We start from the raw sequence: 7,500 nt of genomic DNA on the forward strand, positions 1-7,500 counted from the left end.
CTGGAGAAGGATGTCATGTTTGGTAAGGTGGAGGGTCAGAGAAAAAGAGGAAGACCCCCAATGAGATGGATTGGCCAAGTGGCTGCATCGATGGACTCAAGCGTGGCAAAAATAGTGAGATTGGCCCAGGATCAGGCAGTGTTTTTTTCTGCTGTGCATAAGGTTGCTATGGGTTGGTACCGACTCGTTGACACTTAATAACAACAACAACAATGGCTAGTGATAGTGAAAATTACTTCATATGTGTGTTGACTGCCCAGATCTCCTCCTTGGTGAAGTGCTTATTCATGTCCTGTGCCCATTTTTTAATTGTGTTATTTGTCCTTTTCTTGTAGAGGCATTGTAGGTTCCTATATATTTTGGAAATTAAATTAATGCCTTGTCTGATGTGTCGTTGCAAAAGATTTTTTCCCATTCTGTGGGCTCCTTTTTTACTCTTTTGATGAAGTCTTTTGATACACATAAGTTTTTAATTTTTAGTATGTCCCATTGATCTATTTTGTCTATTTTTGCTTGTGTGAGTTTCAAAATGTTTGGTAGTCTGTGTATTCCCTGTGTTAGTGCTCTCACATTTCCACCTATTTTTTCATTGATGACCTTTATAATTCTGGAATTCACATTTAGGTCTTTAATCCATGCTGAGTTGGTTTTTGTATAAGGTGTGAGGTAAGTCTTTTGCATATTGCTTTCCAATTCTGCCAACACCATCTATCTGTTGATGAGACCATATCTTCCCTATGCAATATACTTAGGTACTTTGCCGAAAATCAGTTGACTGTATGTGGATGGGTTAATTTCTGGATTCTCAATTCTGTTCCATTAATCAATGTATCTTTCATTATACCAGTACCAGGCTGTTTTGACCACTGTAGCTGAGTAGTATATTTTGAAATCAGGAAGCAAGAGGCTTCCCACCCTGTTCTTCTTCTTAAGCAGTGCTCTGTGTATCTTCAGTCTCTTTCCTTTCCATCTAAAGTTTGTAACAGTTTTTTCCATCTCTTTGAAGAATGTCATTGGAATCTGGATTAGGATTGCATTATATGTGTAAATTGCTTTGGGCAGTATTGACATTTTCACAACTTAAGTCGTCCCAAAGATTTTGGTATATTGTGTTTTCATTCTTGTTTGTGTCTAGGAAGTTTCTGAAATCATGTTTAATTTCTTGTATTATCCAGTCACTCTTCAACAAAGTGTTATTTAGTCTCCATGTGTTGAACTTTATTTCCTTGGTCTTTTTATTGTTGATTTCTAATTTTATGGCATTGTGGTCTGAAAAGATGCTGTGTAGTATTTTGATGTTTGTAAATTTGTAGAGGCTTGCGTTGTGACCTAACACATGGTCAATTCTGGAGAATGTTCCATGTGCACTGGAAAAGAATGTATATTGTGCTGATGTTGGGTTGAATGTTCTGTACACGTCTATGAGGTCAAGTGGGTATGCTTGTAACTTGGCTTTATGGGCACAGTTGCTGTCTCTTCTTGGGTAAGGTAGGGGGAGAAATCTCCAATCCCTGGGAGAAGAGTGAGGTCAAAAGGACCAAAGACCGAAACAATATAAAAGTAAAGACAGAAACCACCAATCAAAAATAAAATTAAAATTGTGATTGACACTGTCAACCGGCCTTTTCTGTGCAAAGGGTTCCACTTACGTAGACTTTGGGCTGGTTCCCAGGGTCAAAACGTCGTATAAGAAGTAGCCTGCAGGTTTCCTCTCTGTTTCATTGGAAAACTGTGGGTGCAATGCTGGACCCTTTTGGGGGTGTGCTTCTGCCCACCTGAAGGTGTCTGGGTTGTGCAGTGAGGGCATAATGAGGGTAAAGAGGAGAGCTATGTGAAAAATGAAAAGTGAAAGGTGAACAATTGGTCACACCTCTCCCTTCTGCGGCTTCTAGCGCTGGGTGGCTGTCTCAGCTTGGCTCTGGCTTCACTCTCCAGCCTGAGGCCTTCTGGCTGCTGGTCGCTGTGACTAGATCAATTCAGAAATCACTATATTTTGCTTCCACAGGCAGATTTCTTCTCAAAGGGTGCAGGAAACTGGAGCCCTGAATCTTAAACAAGATCCAAAGCTCCACAGTTTTTCTGCAGACCACTCTTTCTCTGCATTTTTTTTTTTGGAGGGGGGGATTTTGGCTGAAGAGTTTTCACTGTCTGTCTCTGCTTTCCCTGCCCCAAAACCGGAAGTCTGATTTTTATTTATTTATTTTTTAGTTGGGAGTGTTTTAATGACTTGATCAATTTCTTCTTTTGTTAGAAGGCTTTTCCAGTTTTCTACTTCACCCTGTGTTATATTAGTAGGTAGGCTGTGTGTTTCTAGACATTTGTCCATTTCTTCCAGGTTTTCAAATTTGTTGGAGTACAATTTTTTGTAGTATTGTTATTATCCTTTTTATTTCCGTTGCTTCTGTTGTGATATCATACATATCATTTCTTATTTATGTAATTTGTATCTTCTCATTTGTTAGATTCACCAGTGGTTTCTTGAATTTTTCTAATCCTTTTAAAGAACCAACTTCTTGTCTTGTTAATACTTTCTGTTGTTTTTCTATTTCATTTATTTCTGCTCTAACTTTTATTATTTCTTTCCTTCTGGTGGCAGTTGGTTTACTTTGCTGCTATTTTTCTAATTGTTGGAAATGTTTGATTAAAATGCTGATTTTGGTTCTTTCTTTTATTTGGATGTATGCGTGTTGTTGTTGTTAAGTGCCTTCAAGTCGGTTCCGACCCATAGCGACCCTGTACAGGGTTTCCGAGGCTGTAAATCTTTATGGGAACAGAAAGCCTCATCTTTCTCCCGCGGACCAGCTGGTAGTTTCGAACTGCTGACCTTAAGGTTTGCAGCCCGATTCGTAACCACTACGCTACCAGAGCTCCTTTGCTATAAATTGTCCCCTGAACACTGCTTTTGCTGTGTCCCAAAGGATTTGGTAAGTTGTGTTTTCATTCTCATTTGATTCAGGGAGTTTTTTCATTTGATTTATTACCCAGAAACTACTAAGCAGAGTGTTGTTCAATTTCCATGTACTCATTTTTGTTTTTTTCCATTATCTTTCTATTGTTGATTTCTAAATTTATAGCTTGTGATCTGAAAAGATGCTTTTTAGTATTTTCTTGTTTTAAAATGTATTGGGGGGTGGCATTGTGACGTTACAGGCAGCACGGCCACGAACCTCTCTGAGGCAGAACCTCAGCCCCGTAGACCCCAAGCTGAGACAGCGGACTCCAGAAACTGCTTTTGCAGACTGCCTGGTGTAGCGGGTATTTGCCCTCCACCCGCCGGCCCAACATAGTGGGCCAGTACGTAAACATCCGCACCCTGACGCTGCTCCTTCTGCAGCTAAGGTTTGCCCATACTGCCTCCATTTTGGTCGTGTGGAAGTGTTGCCACCAGGTGGTAGTCACGGAGAGGGGATGGACGTCGTGGACACCATGGAAGGTGCTGCCACTGCCATACCGTCCTCACCACTGCGGGTGGCGGTAGTATGCTTGAGTAACCAGAACCGAAGCATGGAGGCGCACAACATCCTCAGCAAACGAGGATTCCGTGTGCGATCCTTCGGGACAGGGGCCCATGTGAAGCTCCCAGGACCAGCCCCCAACAAGCCGAATGTCTACGATTTCAAAACCACCTATGATCAGATGTACAATGATCTTCTTAGGAAAGACAAAGAACTATACACACAGAATGGCATCTTACATATGTTGGACAGAAATAAGAGAATCAAGCCCAGGCCAGAAAGGTTCCAGAACTGCAAAGACATATTTGATTTGATTATCACCTGTGAGGAGCGAGTCTACGACCAAGTGGTGGAAGATCTGAATTCCCGGGAGCAGGAGACCTGCCAGCCAGTACATATCATCAACATAGACATCCAGGACAATGACGAGGAGGCCACCCTGGGGGCCTTCCTCATCTGTGAACTGTGCCAGTGTATCCAGCTCATAGAGGACATAGATAACGATATCGACGAGCTGCTGCAGGAGTTCGAGGAGAAGAGTGGCCAAGACTTCCTGCACACTGTCTGCTTCTACTGACTGTGCCGTGGACCCTGCCTCAGACCCCTCGGACCCCCACCACCTCCAGGCGTCTGCACACTGTCTGCTTCTACTGATGTGGCTCCGTGGAGCCTGCCACCTTGACTCTTCTTTTGTGAATACTGTTCCTTTCAATTTTGTTTTTACTTATAGGTATTCTGCCAGTGGGTGGTAGTCTTACCAAATAAACTGTACGTACGAAATGAGAACATATACATAAAGGCTATATTGAAAACAAGTCATTTTCTATCCCACTTGTACCTGAGTGGGATATTGATTATACAGATTTTTTTCCCCCTTTAACCAAAAAAAAAAAAAAAAAGAGAGAGAGAGAGAGAAAGCGGTTTATAGGACCTTTTCCCGACATGTATGTGTCTTTAGTTGTGCAGTTGTGCAAGCCTTTCTTTGATTCCCTCTCACTGGCTGAACAGTACAAATACCCGAATAAAGTCATGGACTGAGTATTCTCACGAAAAAATAAAAAATAAAATGTATTGAGGTTTGCCTTGTGGCCTAACCTATGGTCTATTCTGGAGAAGGCTTTATAAGCATTGGAAAAGAATGCATACTGTGTTGTTGTTGGGTTAAGCACTCTGTATATGTCTGAGGTCAAGTAGATTGTGTTTTTTAGTTCTTCCTTGTGTTCATTGAATTTCTTTCTAGTTATTGTGTCCTTCATCAAAATTTATGTTTTAAAATCTCCAACTATTATTGTAGAGTTGTCTATTTCTTTCTTAAGTTCTATTAGAGTTCAATTTATGTATTTTGAGGCTATTTCAGTTGTTATTGTTAAGTACTGTTGAGTTGGTCACGACCCATACCGACTCTGTATAGGGTTTCCGACACCTTTGCAGTCTGGTGCATTAACCCACAGGACCACACCAGGAAAATATGGTTATGTCTATTGACCACTTAATCATACTATAATGTCCTTCTTTGTATTTTATGTTTTTTTTTGCCTTAAAGTGTATTTTATCAGAGATTAAAATAGCCATTCCTGTTAAATTGTATTGCCATTAGCTAGATATTTTATTTTCATCCTTTGATTATTAGTCTAGTTCTGTCTTTGTGTATAAGATGTGTCTCTTATTAAAAGCATATTGAAGGATCCTGTTGTTGTTTTTAATCATTCTGCTACTCTTTGTCTCTTGACTGGTACATTTAATCCATTTACATTTGGTGTGATTATCTATAGGCATGGATTGATTGATGTCATTTTGCTGTGTGTTGATTGCTGTCATTTTGCTGTGTGTTTTGTGTGTATGTATGTGTGAAGCTGCTAGATTTTTTAGTCCCATATAATTTTCTACACTGAATTAATTTTGTTTGTGGGCTTTTTTTTTTTTTCCATTTTATGTTGTTATTGTCTACTTAGTCTTTCTTATTTTCCTCTTTTTTTATTTTTTATGTGAAAGTGCATTCACTTTTTTGAGGTTACCCTGCAATTTATTATTTTTCACCATTAACATTGTGTTTTATCTTGAAGTATACTTGACTTTCTTGCCATTTGAAATTTCTGTATCTACATTATTTCCTCTTTTGCTTTGTAGTTAACTGCATTATAAATTGATATCTCTGGTTCTCTATATTCAGTCTTGCTGGTTTGTTTTACTTTAAATACTTGTATATCTGCATTGAGTTCTGGGTGGTTTTGTCATGTATGTTAATATCAGGTTTTTGTCTTCTGTTGTTGGTTCTCAGGCCGAAGAACATTCTTTAGAATATTTTGTAAAGTTATACTTGTTATTTCAAATTCTATTAATTTTTATTTATCTGGAAATGTCCTAATTTCACTATAATATTTGAGGGACTCTGGTAGCGTGTGGTTACGAATTGGGCTGTGAACCGCAAGGTCAGCAGTTCGAAACTACCAGCTGGTCCGCGGGAGAAAGATGAGGCTTTCTGCTCCCGTAAAGATTTGCAGCCTCGGAAACCCTGTACAGGGTCGCTATGAGTCGGAACCGACTCCACGGCACATAACAACAACAACAATATGATTCTTGGTTGGCAGTTTTTTTTTTTTCTTCTTCTTCTTTCTTTCAGAGTTTTGTTTATACCAATGCATTGCCTTCCTGCCTGCATGGTTTCTGTTGAGAAATCAGAGCTTTGTCTTATTGGTTCTCCTTTGTTGGTAAGTTTTTGTTTTTCCCAAGCTGCTCTCAGGATTTTTTCCTTGTCTTTGGTTTTTGGAAAGGTTGATTATGCTATGTCTTGGTTATTTTCTTTTGGGATCTATCCTACTTGGGTTTGTTTAGCTTCTTTTATGTTTATCGTCTCATCTTTCATGATGTTAGGGAAGTTTTCTTCCCACAACTCTTTGATAATTTTCTCTGTGCCTTTTATTGTCTCTTCCTGTTCTGGAATTCTGATCACCCATAGCTATTCCTCTTCTAAAGGGCTTAGGATTTTTTCAATTTTTTTTTTTTCTTTCTTTCATTTTTTGGGGGGATTGTTCTTCTGGCATTCCATTATTGAGAGTCTTATTTTCAAACTCACTAATTTGGGCTGTCATTGCTCCAAATTTACTTCTTTGCCCTTTCAATGTATTTTCCATACATTTCTGAAATCTTAGTATTGATCTTCTCAATTTCTAATTTCGTATTGTTTCAAAATTTGCATTTATATTTTGTCTGTTTGTTCTTGTAGTATCTTCCTGAGTTCTTCTAAAGTTTTGTGTGTGTGTGTGTGTGTGTTCTCTTTGTGTTCCTCGATCTTTCTGTCAATTCTTTGTAGGTACTGAAATATAATTCTTTGAATTCTTTTTTGCTTATTTCCATTATGTTTTCTTCCTCAGAATTTTTTTTTATCTTTTTTTTTTTTTTTTCATTTGCACCATTCCCTCTTGTTTTTCTGTGTAAACTAAAATTGTCTGTTTTCTTTGGAATATTGTGATGTTTTCATATTTATATTTAATTGTGGATTATATGTTAATGTGTCCTTAGGCTCTCCAACTGTCTTTTGTGGGTGTAGTTAGAGAATTAAAGTATGTGCACTATTTTCCATTTCGTGTTTTTGCACCTCAATTTTGGATGGGTTTGGCTGATGCTGGCTTCTGTCTATCATTGATCAAGTATATCAGGAGCTGGTACTGACTCTTGCCATGTTGGTGAAGCTACAGAGTATATGATTGTGACTAGGCTGTTTGGGCATAGCCACTGCCTCCTGTTGGGTGGGAAAGGGCAGCAATCCTCCTTTCCCAACACACACCATCTGGAAGCAAAACAGAATGAACACACAAACAACCAACAATGAAAAGAGAAAATAATAAAGGAGATAAAAGGAATTAGAATCATATAGGGTCCAGAAAAAGAAAAGAATATAGTAACTAAAAAGAGAAAAGAAGAACAGGAAGATGGTGCTATAGAAAAGATCTAGGTGATATCTTATGTTCAGGGTTTTCAATCTAGAAGTAGTTTATGGAGGCCCTTGACGGAGCTACTTTCAGTGTCAGGACCACAAGGCAGCTAG

At 38.9% G+C, this 7,500-nt stretch overlaps 1 pseudogene; it reads left to right on the forward strand.

Moving 5' to 3' along the window:
• Positions 1–3,408: 3,408 nt before the first annotated feature.
• Positions 3,409–4,032, forward strand: LOC102812155 (annotated as a pseudogene).
• The last annotated feature ends 3,468 nt before the right edge of the window (positions 4,033–7,500 follow it).

Source organism: Chrysochloris asiatica, unplaced genomic scaffold, assembly GCF_000296735.1.
Source record: "Chrysochloris asiatica unplaced genomic scaffold, ChrAsi1.0 scaffold00062, whole genome shotgun sequence".
NCBI classification, from domain to species: Eukaryota; Metazoa; Chordata; class Mammalia; order Afrosoricida; family Chrysochloridae; genus Chrysochloris; species Chrysochloris asiatica.